The sequence below is a fragment of the Carlito syrichta genome, unplaced genomic scaffold (assembly GCF_000164805.1).
Source record: "Carlito syrichta isolate Samal-C Ts95f unplaced genomic scaffold, Tarsius_syrichta-2.0.1 Scaffold301619, whole genome shotgun sequence".
NCBI classification, from domain to species: Eukaryota; Metazoa; Chordata; class Mammalia; order Primates; family Tarsiidae; genus Carlito; species Carlito syrichta.
In genome coordinates, this window is record NW_007245715.1 from 734,821 (window position 1) to 748,768 (window position 13,948).

Genomic DNA, 13,948 nt, shown 5'->3' on the forward strand with positions numbered 1-13,948 from the left:
GGGAGTGGCCACTGCACTCCAGTCTGGGCGACGGAGTGAGACTCCAACTAAAAAAAAAAAAAAAAAAAAGAAAAGGGCATGACAAGGGTTCTAATTCTCCTGCACCTTCCCAAACGACATTTCTTAGACCTGATGGAGGGTGTACCTCCCCTTATCTCGTAGGCATTCCCAGTGGGTAGTTTCGGGGGGATGATTGACTTCCCTGTAGATAGGGCCCAATATACTGGAAGATCAGATCCCCACCTGCTCCCCTCTGAGCGGTTATAACTTTTGTAATTACAAGTTTCATGACTTTTACAGTCCTTGCCCAATGCGTGATGTCCTAGGCCTTGTAAATTTCCTTTACTCTTGGCAAGCTTGATTGCCACTATGAGATACCCCTGATACCTGGAAGTCTGTTTCTGAAAAGACAAAGTCGGTAAAGTTAATTATACCTAAAGTGTGCATTTCTCCAAAAGCATAGCTTCTACTTTCTCATCATTGTGTCAGGGTTTAAGAACAAGACGAAAAATGGCTTCCCACTCTCAGTCTGTTCTTTCAGAACTGTATCCCCAAAAAGGATAGGTTGAAGTCCTGACCCTTGGTACCTCTGAATGTGACCTTATTTGGAAAAAGAGTCTTTACTGATGTAGCCAAGTTAAGATATGGTCATTAAAGTGGGCCCTAATCCAGGGTGACTTTTATCTTACAAGAAGAGGGAAATTTGAACACAGATACACAAGAGAGTGCCATGTGATGACAGAGGCAGAGATTGGAGTGACGCAGCTGTAAGCCAAGAACATCAAAGACTGATGGTGTCGCCAGAAGCTGGCAAGAGGCAAGGAGGGCCTTTACCCAGAGTCTCAAAGGGTGCATGGCCCAGCTGCCCTTGGGTCTCTGATGTCTAGCCTTCAAAACTGTGAGACAGTTCTTTTTTTTTTTTTAGTTGGAGTCTCACTCTGTCACCCGGACTGAGTACTGCTTCCGGCCACCGCAGCCTCAACCTGCTGGGCTCCTGCGATCCTTCCGCTTCAGCCTTCCAAGTAGCCGGAACTATAGGCATGCGCTACCATGCCCAGCTAATTTTTTATTTATTGTAAAGATGAGGTCTCACCAAGTTGCCCGGGTAGGACTAGAACCTGCGGGTCCAGGCAATCCACTCACCCCGGCCTCTGACATGCTGGGATTATGGGCTGAGCCACCCAGCCCAGACAGTCCATTTCTATTGTGCTTTGCTAAGGCAGCTCTGAGAAACTAATGCAGGGAGGAAAGAGACTGGGGAGAGAGAGAGGAGCTGAGAGATTTTTTTCCTTGATCCAAGAGCCCAAAAAACTAGATAAAGGAACGCACAGCACATCCCAAGATAGCTTGAGCTCCATTCCAGTCCCAGGGCCACCAAGTTTCCTTCCAAGGAAGGCCAAGTGAGAAACAGGCAGGGAAGGGCTGGGAACAAGGATCCACGGTCCAAGAAGGAAGAATTCTGACACCCAAGCTTCCCCATTCCCCATCCAGCCCTGTAGGCTCGAAGCCTCTGTTCTAAGGCTTCTGGCCAGGCTGGGAAAACACCTGTGCCTTCTCCCTCCTCTCCCACTCCTTGTCTGTTGTTTATTGAGCTCATGGTTGGCACATCTCACTTGGTGGCTTGGCGGCCCCTGGTAAATCACACACATTATTTATTTATTTATTTATTTGAGTTGGAGTCTCACTCAGTTGCCCAGACTGGAGTGTAGTGGCTGCTCCCGGCCACCGCAGCCTCGACCTGCTGGGCTCCGGCTATCCTTCCGCCTCAGCCTTCCAAGTAGCTGGAACTACAGGGGTGCACTACCACACCTGGCTAATTTACATTTATTATTTATTATTTCTCCCAGCCACCGCAGCCCCGACCTGCTGGGTTCCGGCGATCCTTCTGCCTCAGCCTTCCAAGTAGTTGGAACTACAGGCATGTGCTACCACGCCCGGCTAATATTTATTAATTTTTTATTTGCATGCATATTTTATTTGACAATGTGATCCCCTTTTATTATTTCTTCATTCAATTTTTTTGTGTATCATGCTTTGTTCTCCTGACCTGTACTGCTTTGTTCTGTTATTGGTAATGCTAAGTTGCCTCACTTGGTGAAAGCAGGTCTTATGTCTCTCCCTTCATAATTACAAATAATCTTTTTACTTATACTTCAAGACTGTGTAAGTGTCCTATTCACCAATAATCATTCACCCAATGCTTTTAGTATCCACTAAAGATTCTTGCCAGGAGTTTTGTTTTTGTTTTTTAAACAAATGAAGGTTTTCTAGTTGTATGAATACTTCTACAAATAAATTAATCTTTCTACAAATAAATCCTTCTACTAATAAAAGTCGATTTCTTTTGTAAAGAAAGTGCTTACATTTTTTCTCTGTTCTCTCTTGCTTGTTTTCTTTTTTTCTCTTACCTTCTCTTCTTCTTCCTCCTCCTATAGACTTAAGAGTTCTTTTTTATTCACTGTGTTCAAAATTCAGGATCATCATTAATCCTTCAAACTGTCCTAAATGTGGCCAGGGAGAGACTCGTTAGGTTTCTTTTCATACTTCCTTAATTTTTGCCTCAACATAATATTCCGGGCTCACTTTATACTTTCCCTGCTCCAAACCTGGAATCAGTATTCCTCAATAGAATTTTTTTGCTCCTTTTTGTGGGAATGGTATTTGGAAACCACTGTCTGGGTACTAAACGTGTTTGTTGCTACTGGGGTGTCAATGTGTCAAGCCTCATCAATGGACAGATTTAGGAAATGTGTTTTTATCATGTGTTTGTATTTATTTCTCTTTCCTACCTTGGTACCCAAAAGTATAAATGCATTTACTTGGCCGGGCTCGGTGGCTCAACCTGTAATCCCGCGCTTTGGGAGACCCAGGTGAGTGGATTGCCTGAGCCCGCGGGTTCGAGACCCACCTGGGCAACTTGGCGAGACCTCATCTCTACAATAAATCAAAAAATTAGCCGGGCATGGTAGCGCACCTGTAGTTCCAGCTACTTGGAAGGTGGAGGCGGAAGGATCGCCAGAGCCCAGTAGGTCGAGGCTGCGGTGGCTGGGAGCGGCCACTGCACTCCAGTCTGGGTGACAGAGTGAGACTCCAACTCAAAAAAACCCCAAAAAACTAACTAAATAAATAAATGCATTTACTCACCTGTGCTATTCAACAATGCCACAAAATGGCTTCAGAATGACTATCAATACTACTTCCAAAACAAACCAACTTAGTAAAGTTCAAGATTTCTTTTTGTTCTTACTAAATATTCCAACTGTGTACAGAGTAGAGTAGCAAGCTCAAATGTTAAATTAATTTGTTTCTACTTTGTATTCAAACTGAAAATTTACTTTTTTATCCTATTTGATATCATTTTGTATAGTTCAAAAGTGAAAATTACATTAAAAAGCATACTTAAGGAAGTCTCCCATCCTTCCATTCCATTGTCCACTCCTCTCTTCTTTCTCATTCTTTCACAAGAGTTTTGTCCTTTTGTTTTCTTAAGAGATGGGGTCTTACTATGCTGCCCAGGTTAGATAATAATGGCTATTTACAAGTGCAATCATAGTGCACTACAGCCTTAAACTCCTGGATTCAGGTGATCCTCCCTCCTCAGACGCCTGAGTAGCTAGGACCACAGGCTCACTCCACCATGCTCTGCTAACAAAGGGTTTTTAAGGACCATGTATATCTTTTTCAATGAATTGTCTCTTTTGCTTATTTTTATACTGGATTTTTGGTTTTTTCTCCCCTCAATTTTAAGAACTCTTTTTTTTTGAGTTGGAGTCTCATTCTGTCACCCAAACTGGAATGCAGTGGCACACGACCTGCTGGGCTCAAACAATCCTTTCATATCTACCTTCCAACTAGCTGAAACTACAGGCGCCTGCCACTACACCTGGCTAATATATATTTTTTCAATTGTAGAGATGAGGTCTCACCAGGTTGCCCAGGCTGGTCTCGAACCCATGGGCTCAGGCAATCCTCTCACCTCTGCCTCCCAAAACGCTGAGATTATAGGTGTGAGCCACGATGCCCGACCTAGAACTCTATATAGTAAACCTTGATCTCTGACATGGATAGAAAATATTATTTGTCTTTTGTTTATTGCAGGTTTCGCCAGGCCGATATTGCTTTATTTTTATGTAGTAAAATTGATCAGTGTTTTCATTTGTTCCATCTGGATTTTGAATCTGAGTTGGAAAAAGCTTCTCTACACTGAGATTACCTTTTAACTTCCCATGTTTTCTTCTAGTACCTGTATAGTTTTTTAGGTTTTTTTTTGTTTGTTTTTTTTTTGAGTTGGAGTCTCATTCTGTCACCCAGACTGGAGTGCAGTGGCCGCTCCCGGCCACTGCAGCCTCAACCTGCTGGGCTCCAGTGATCCTTCCACCTCAGCCTTCCAAGTAGCCGGAATTACAGGCGGGCGCTACCATGCCCTGCTGTTTTTTTGCTTTATTGTAGAGATGAGGTCTCGCCTGCCCAGGCGGGTCTCGAACCCGCTGGCTCAGGCAATTCACTCACCTCAGTCTTCCAAAGACGCGGGATTACAGGCTAAGCCACCGAGCCCAGCTGTTTCTTTCTTTTCTTTTCTTTCTTTTTTTGAGTTGGAGTCTCACTCTGTTGCCCAGACTGGAGTGCATGGCATGCTCCCGGCCACTACAGCCTCAACCTGGTGGGCTCTAGCAATCCTTCCACCTCAGCCTTCCAAGTAGCCAGAACTATAGGTGCATGCTACCACACCCAGCTAATTTTTGATTTATTGTAGAGACAAGGTCTCACCAAGTTGCCCGGGTGGGTCTCGAAACTGCGGGCTCAGGCAATCCACTCAAAGTGCTGGGATTACAGGCTGAGCTACGGAGCCTGGCCTAGTTTTTTGTTTTTTCAGTTTGATGTCTGATCCCTTTGGGGTTTATTCTGGTGCCCAGTGTGAGGCATGGATCTGATTTTATCATCCAGTTGTCTCAACACCACTTATGAGAAGGGCCAGCTTTTCTTTCAAGATATGAGATGCCCTCTTTATCATATGCTAAATTTCCATATGCACTTAGATCTAATTCTGGACTTTCTATTTTATCCTGAGTCTGCCTGTTCACTTGCCAGTTTTTAATTATAGATCTTTTATAATATCATTTATTATTTGACAAGACCTATCTCTTGTCACAGCTCTTCTTTCTGGGGGTTTTCAAAGCTATTCTTGCATGTTTATTTTTCCATATGAGCTCTGCCATCAATTTCTCTAGGGAAAAGTTGTATTTTTTATTAGGGTCATGTTAAAAATATACATTATCTAGAGGAGAATTAGAGTTTTATGAGGTAGAGAATAAGAATAAGGGATGTCTTTTGCTTGGTTCAAATCTACTTTTATGCCTTTGGGGTATGTTTTAAAGTTTTCCTCAAAGACGTTTTGATGGTTTTAGTGGCATCAAAGAAAAAACTTGATACTCCGGTAGATCAAAGCAAAAGTTTTATTACAGAAAAAGTGATACTAGAAGGGACGACAGAGTCAAGCAAATCACTACCCTGACACCAGCTGCCAGACTCATAGCCCAGAGAGACAAAAACCATGGAGCCAGATGGCAACCAGCCAAGCTGGAAGGTGGCATCCGTGGGCTCCCCTGGGATTAAGCATCAACCTCATAGTACCTGTGCTTATAAGACCCCAAGGATTCCAAATTCATTATATGGGCAGTTATTGTTAGAGCCACACTTGACCAATATATACCATGTTTCTTATTTATGACTATATAACTCATTTATTAGAGGCTTAGTGCCATGTTTTGGGTAAACAACCCTCCATTATGATAGAATTCCCAAATAGTTCACACTTTTCTTCTGAATTTTATTCTAAATATTTTATGATCTTTTATTTTTAGAATAAATAGGGTTTATTCTTTCATTATCTTCTCTAACTGGTTATTTTACATAATATAAACATATATTTGCATATTTATATTTGTATATTATTTATTTCTCTATATAATATTGTGCATGTATGTATACCTAAGGGATTATTTTACTTGTGTTAGTTTTATCATTGCAATGTTTGAGTTTTCCAGATATATTATCATGTAATCTACAGATAAGCAAAGATAGTTTTCCTTCTTTTTTTTTTTTGGAGTCGAGTTCTCACTTTGTCACTCAGGCTAGGAAGCAGTGGCACGATGTTAGCTCACTGCAGCCTCAAACTCTTGGGCTCGAGCAATCCTCCCACCTCAGCTTCCCAAAGTGCTGGGATTACAGGTGTGAGCCACCACACTCAGTCTTTTTTCTTTTTAATTTTTGTGCCCCTAATAGTTTTATCTGGTTATACAAATAGCTCTAATATCATTTTGAATTGTAGTGGAAATACTGGCATCTTTGCCTTGTTCCTGACCTCATATATTTATTCATTATGTAAGATCCTGACTTTCATAATATGTAAATTTATTATATATACATATACATTTACATCTATACAGTATATGAAAATGAACTCATTAGTCCTTGTTTTTATTTAATGTTTTACTCATGAATAGGTATTTAATTTTGTCAAAAGTATGAAGGAGGACCCCCCAAAATGAAATTTTTTTGGAGGGAGGGTCCCTTGCAGCACAGGCTTCCTCCACTAGGTAACTGTTCTAGGAACCCATCAGCATCTGGCATCAGTGTACTAGCTAGCATTGTTGTGAGAGGCTGCGTTCAGCTTCAGTGAATTTTTTGGGAGATTTCAACACATTTGCCAGTTTCATGGTGGATGATTTACAAGCTCACCTGCCCACACTGCACTGACTGTTCGGCAGTTTTTGACCAAAACCAGCATGACCTCTGTGCCCCACCCTCCCTGTTCACTCAATCTCACCCCAAGCAAATTTTTCTTCTTGTTTTCCCAGATGAAAAAATTCCCAAAGGGAAACGTTTTGCCGATGTGAAAGTAGTGAAACCAAAAACGGCAGAAACACTAAACGGCATCAAAATTAACAAGTTCAAAAACTGTTCTGAGTAGTGGAAAAAGTGCCTTGACAGATGTATTGCATCAAACGGAGAGTACTTTGAAGGTGACTGAAGTTTCAACATGTAAGAATAAATACATATTTTTAAGAATAATTTCTGGATTTTTTGGCTCCCTCCTCATATGTATAGCATAACCATATAGTTTTTCCATACATTTATTACTATGAATAATTATATTAATGAACAACTTCAAATCATCTTTGTCTTTTGATATCCTGTTAAGGTCTGTTTGCTCATATTTTATTTAATATTTTTGCATACATATTTATAAGTAAGAATGATCTGTATATTTTCTTTTTTGTGTTGATTGCATTTAGGTATTGATGTTATGAGTCATTTTTAAAAGTTTGGAAGTTTTGTTTCTTTTTCTATGCTCTAGTATTATCTGGTTCTGAAGGAATGTCTAGTCTCTAAAGAATTAAGAGAATTCCCCTGTGAAATCATCTGATCCTGTTGATTTGTGTGCGTGCACGTGTGCACGTGTGTGTGTGTGTGTGTGTGTGTGTGTGTGTGTGTGTGTGTGTGAGAGAGAGAGAGAGAGAGAGAGAGAGAGAATAGAGAGAGAATTAGGTAACATTTTCTGTTATTTTTGTGAAATTGGTTCTCAAGAAGCCTGAGGACTCCAAGGTTCCTCTAACCCTTCCAGGATGACTGCAAAATTCTTCTTTATGACTACATATCTACATTGGGTTAAATTTTCTTTAAATTCTTCAAACCAAGCAACATACATCAAGAGACTAAATGCAGAAGCAGATATAAGAATCTGTTTTGTGTTATGCCAAGCATTGAAGAGATTTGTAAAATATATAAAATAATACCACTCTTCTCACGACATTATTTTGTGGAAAATGTAATTATTTTTTCATAAAAATGTGTTATTTGTGTTAACATATAATGGGTTTATTTGTTTTCAAAAATAGATTGTTAAATCTACTGTAAATCTCTCTGTTAATGTCTAATACAGTAAGTAGTAACAAGTACAATGCACAAAGCTTTTGGGTGTCTTCAAACAATTTTAAAAGTGTGAAAATGGGCTGGGCTCGGTGGCTCAGCCCGTAATCCCAGCACTTTGGGAGGCCGAGGCGAGAGGATTGCCTGAGCCTGTGGGTTCGAGACCAGTCCTGGCAACTTGGAGAGACCTTGTCTCTACAATAAATCAAAAACTAGCCGGGTGTGGTAGCACGTGCCTGTAGTTCCGGCTAAGGCGGAAGGATCGCCGGAGCCCAGCAGGTTGAGGCTGCGGTGGCCGGGAGCGTGCCACTGCACTCCAGTCTGGGCAACAGAGTGAGACTCAAAAAAAGTGTAAAAATGTTCTGAGACAAAAAAACCCAAAAAAACAAAAATAGAGAACTGCTATTTTATGGGAATTGTTCTGTTTAACTTTTCTATCTTTACTACAGATAATTTTAGTCAATTGTATTTTGGGGAAAGTGATGGATTTCGTCTACATCAAGTCTATTCACAGAGTTATGCAAGGTTGTCTTATTTACTTATTTTTTTTTGAGTTGAAGTCTCACTCTGTTGCCCAGACTGGTGTGCAGTGGCATGAAAGGCCGTCAGCTTTGAACATGGCCCTAACAAGGAAAGGATTCTGCAGTAAGTCCAGGGTAGGTGCGCATAATCCTGATGCCTGTGCCGTGTGACAAAGAAGAACCTCTGATATGAGACAGATGTATGGAAAGAAAGAATAAGCCCCACCAGGAGAATCACAATGTAGACACTTGCATTCTGGATCAAGCCACGGCAGGCACAGCAGAGAATGTACACCATTTGAAAAATACCTCCTGGTGAGTGATTTGGCCCTGGCAGAGACAGAGCCTTTTATCTCGTCAACCATGGAACATCAAGTGACTAGGTGGCCAGAGCTGCTATATTGTATTTCTGTTGTGTGTAACAAATAATTATAAATATAAGGGCTTAAAGGAACACAAAGTTACCCGTTCACAAGTCCAGAACAGTTCACCTGGGTTCTCTGCTTCGGATGTCACAAGGCCAAAATTGATGTATTACCCAGGCTGAACTCTTATCTGGAGTCTCCAGGTAAGAATCTACTTCTGTCTCACTCGGCTTGTTAGCCCAAATCACTTCTTTGTGGTTGTAGGACTGATGTCCCCAGTTTCTTGACTGTCAGTGGAGAGCCTCTTTCAGCTTCTCATAGCCACTGTATTCCTTCTCATGTGACTCCCACCATCTTCTAGCCAACAACAATACATCAAATTTCCCCTTGTCCCTCAAGGAGACTTGAACTCATCACTAGCATCTTTAGGGTAAAGTCAGCATACTCTTTTACTGCTCTTCACAGTCTAAATGATACTACTCTTGTGGTTAGAATACTGGCTCCTTCTGTATTTATTAGCAGGCTGAGCTTCAACAAGTCAAGTCATCTAATCTCTCTGGTTTAGTTCCTGACCCAAAAGAAAGAAGGTAATGATACCACCTTATACAGCTATTGTGAACATCTGTGAAGTAACACTTATAAAGTACTTGATACATGGAGATGCTCAGTTAATAAAAGCTGTCAAGGGCTAGGCACGGTGGCTTTCACCTGTAATTCTAGCTCTTTGGGAGGCCAAGGCCAGGAGGCCTTGAATCCAGGAGTTCAAGACCAGTCTGGGCAATATAGCAAGATCTCATCTCCACGAAAATAAAAAATCAACTGGGCCTGGTGGCACATAACTGTAGTTCTAGCTACTCGGGAGGCTGAGATGGAAGAATCACCTGAGTCCAGAAGGTCAAAGCAACAGTGAGCCATGATTGTGCCACTGCATTCCAGCCTGGGTGACAGACTAGATCCCAACTCAAAACATAAAAAATTAATGAAAGCTGTCAAAACCAGCACCTCCACCACAACCATCATCCTCGTTATTATCATCAACATCATCATTATAGTAGTGCATGCCTGTGGTTCCGGCTACTTGGAAGGCTGAGGCAGAAGGATCCCCAGAGCCCAGCAGGTCGATGCTGTGGTGGCTGGGAGCGTGCTACTGCACTCCAGTCTGGACGACAGAGTGAGACTCTGACTCAAAAAAAAAAAAAAAAAAAAATTCATCATTATAAGAACAATAAAGACATGAATATTTTAAGCTGTTTTAGGCCTTTTTGGCCTAGGGAATAACAGATAAGCCCTTGATAAAATAATCATGGAATGAAAACAATTTGGAACTCCAAATCCTAATGTATCTGAACTCCTGGCATCGCCAGAGTCTTAAGTTCCATCAAAGTATCATGATGCCTTGTGTTTGGTGGCCCTCTTTGGTTTTTTGTTTCTTACAACAGAATACCTGAAGCTGGGTAATTTATAAAGAAGGAAAATTTATTTCTCACAGTTCTGGAGGTTGAAAAGTCTAAATTCAGCCAGGTTCGGTGGCTCAGCCTGTAATCTTGCGCCTTTGGGAGGCTGAGATGAGTGGATTTTTTTTTTGACGAGACCTCACCTCTACAATAAATCAAAAAAAATTAGCCGGGCGTGGTAGCATGTGCCTGTAGTTCCAGCTACTTGAAGGCTGAGGGGGAAGGATTGCCGGAGCCCAGCAGGTCGAGGCTGCGGTGGCCAGGAGCGGCCACTGCACTCCAGTCTGGGCAACAGTGAGATTCCAACTCAAAAAAAAAAAAAAAAAAAAGAAAAGTCTAAGTTCAAGGGGCCACATCTAGTGAGGGCCTTCTTGATGGTAGGGACTCTGTACAGAGTCCAGAGGTGATGCAGAGTATCATATGGTGAGGGGGCTGAACATGCTGTCTCAAGTCTCTCTCCCTTTTCTTATCAAGCCACCAGTCCTTCTCCCATGATAACCCATTAATCCATTAATTCATGAATGGGTGGATCCATTCATGAAGGCAGAGCCCTAATGACTCAATCACCCCCTCAAAGGGCCCACCTCTCAACACTGCCATATTGAGGATAACATTTCAGCATGAGTTTTGGAGAAGACAAATGTTCAAATCATAGCACCATCTTTTGGCTTGCTTATGGTGGATTGGTGGCCATTCAAATGATTCTACTCTTCTACAGTGAACTCCCTTGGTCTTGACAACTGTCCTGACATTGTTGGAATGAGGAAAGTTCCCTGCTTTGTGTTTCTACTGCATCCAGAACTACCCACATCACCACCCTGTCTTGTAATTGCCTCTTGCTGGCTACAACCCTATGAGAACGTGAGCACTCTGTGAAGACAAGAGTGTTTTTGTCCTATTCACCGTTGTACCCCCATATGCAATGCAGTACCTCACAGCATAGCAGGTACTAATTAAACACTTGTTCAATAAATGAATGAATAAATGTACCCTTGCTCTTTTTTTTTTTTGAGTTGGAGTCTCACTCTGTCACCCAGGCTGAAGTGCAGTGGCACGCTCACGGCCACCCAGCGTTTACCTGCTGGGCTCTGGCAATCCTTCCACCTCAGTCTTCCAAGTAGCCGGAACTATAGGTACATGCTACCACATTCAGCTAATTTTTGATTGATTGTAGAGATGAGGTCTCGCCAAGTTGCCCGGGCTCAGGCAAACCACTCGCCTTGGCCTCCCAAAGTGCTGGCATTACAGGCTGAGCCACTGAGCCTGGCTCCCTAACTCTTTTAACCATCATACCTAACAAGGGGAAAGGAATTAAGTGAATTAGGAGCATTATTAGCATGTAGCAATTAAAAATGATAATTTAAGCACTATATGAAAGCTTAAGAAAATATGTGAGACTGTTAAGTGACAGACAAGTTACTTAAATTTCTTTTGGCCTCATCTGGAAAGTGAGGCTATTAACATCTCTAGTATCAGTTTGTTGTGATGATTAAATGAGAGAAAAACAGGTAACGTGTATCATAGTGCTCACCATGAGCACGTGTCTGATAAATAGTAGTGATTTTGCTGTTGTTTACAATAATAGTAAGTGAAAATAAAAAAGAACAAAAATAATTCTTTTAGGGCTGGTGGAATTTTGACTACTAAAACAACAGATTCTTAACCATTAATGTAGCTAAGTATTGTCACTTTATTTTTTCTACAATTTCAAACATTTTTGATTAAAGTAAAAGTGACCTGGGTTTATTACCAGTTCTCTGAGCCTCATTAATAAAATAAAAAACAAGTATTATGCCCAAAACAGATTCTTAACCATTAATGTAGCTAAGTATTGTCACTTTATTTTTTCTACAATTTCAAACATTTTTGATTAAAGTAAAAGTGACCTGGGTTTATTACCAGTTCTCTGAGCCTCATTAATAAAATAAAAAACAAGTATTATGGCCCAATTTGCTTTATAGGGTTCCAGTGAATCAAATGAATTTCCAAATATGAAAATGCTTTGAATCTACTTGCCTCCTTTTTTCCCAGTTCTTTCTCTCCTGCCTTACTTTTCCCTCTGATGTCCTTGTGAGGGGTGTACCATAAGGGAGAGCCTAAACAAGAGGGTGACCGTGACCTCAGGAAGTCAGGGCAGCCAGCACTGGAGGGGAGCTGGAGAGCAACCCTAGGGAGTGGACATCCACAGAAAGAATCTGGGCCTGACTGGGAAGTGGAGACAAATCCACCATGCTGGATCCAAGGTCTGGAAGAGCTGAAGAAAATGACGTTAGGACCCAGGAACATAGAAATGAGGCTCAAGGGGAGCGTCCTCCGATCCTCGCCAGGACTCAGCCGAAGCATTTCTGTGCTCACAACTAGCAATGGCTTCCCGCCTCCCATGCCTAAGCCACCCATAGGCTCCAGCCCATTATGACTACTTTCTGTTTGAATCTGAATGACCCGAACCTTTGACTCTATCTCTCTAGGCTGAGAAAAATATGGGTCTTGGCTAGTTAATATCTGCAAGTTTTCGGAGTTACAGCAACTGATCAACACCAGGAAGGTTATTCCTGCTGCTGGATGTGCTATTTTCTAGCTCCAGAAATAGCACACTTTCCTCACCTCTGTGAGTTCTGCCCACTCCCTTTGAGAACACACGGGCAGACACTGTATGAAGGGACCACTCAAGCTAAATGTAAACAGTTGGGTGTATTTGGAGTCCTTTTGTTTGAAAAGTCCAGCAGCCTCCTCTGTACCTGTTGGGCAGAGTACCAGCTTTGTTTCATTCATGCTGCATGAAACGGCCAGTCATACTTCACTTACATAGTCAACAACATTTGGGAAACTCCGCCAGGCAATTTCACTTAATCCTCAGGAAACCTCTGCAAGGTGGGTATTGTTAGGCCCATTTGGGGGATGAGAGAACTTGAACAGGAGCACACAGGAGAGCGAGGATGCAGAACTAGGGCTTTGACCGAGTTCTTTCTATGACACCAGAGTATATAGAAATAGAATGTTGGACTTTAAAGATTGTTCTGGCCGGCTCAGTGGCTCAGCCTGTAATCCCAGCAATTTGGGAGGCGAAGGCGAGTGGATTGCCTGGGCCTGCCGGTTCAAGACCAGCCCGGGAAACTTGGTAAGAACTCATCTCTACAATAAATAAACAAATAATTAGCTGGGCATGGTAGCCATGCTTGTAGTTCCAGCTACTTGGAAGGCTGAGGCGGAAGGATCGCCGGAGCCCAGCTGGTCGACGCTAGGGTAGACGTGAGCATGCCGCTGTACTCCAGCCTGGGCAACAGAGTGAAACTCCAACTCAAAAAAAAAAAAAAAAAAAGAGATTATTCTATAAGTTTATACTTTGGGGTTCTATTGCTACTCCAAATCCATAAGAATAATAGATGAAATATTTTTAAAGTAATCTTTTCTCAAAAGCATAATGAACATCTCGATGGACTACTTAAATTGAGTCTGAAAACTCCAATTTTTAAGCAAATGAAGAAATCTAAGCCTAAGAAAAAGTCAACAAAATTAAACAACAGGTAGGAAAATTTAATACAGATAAAACTGAAATAGTAGGATCATCTGACAAAAATTTTAAAATATATTTAGGTTGCTCAAGTGAAAGAACAAGATGTATAAAATAAAGAGCCAAAACAGGCAGGAAAGTAAAAAAATAACAGGTGACAAATGAAAA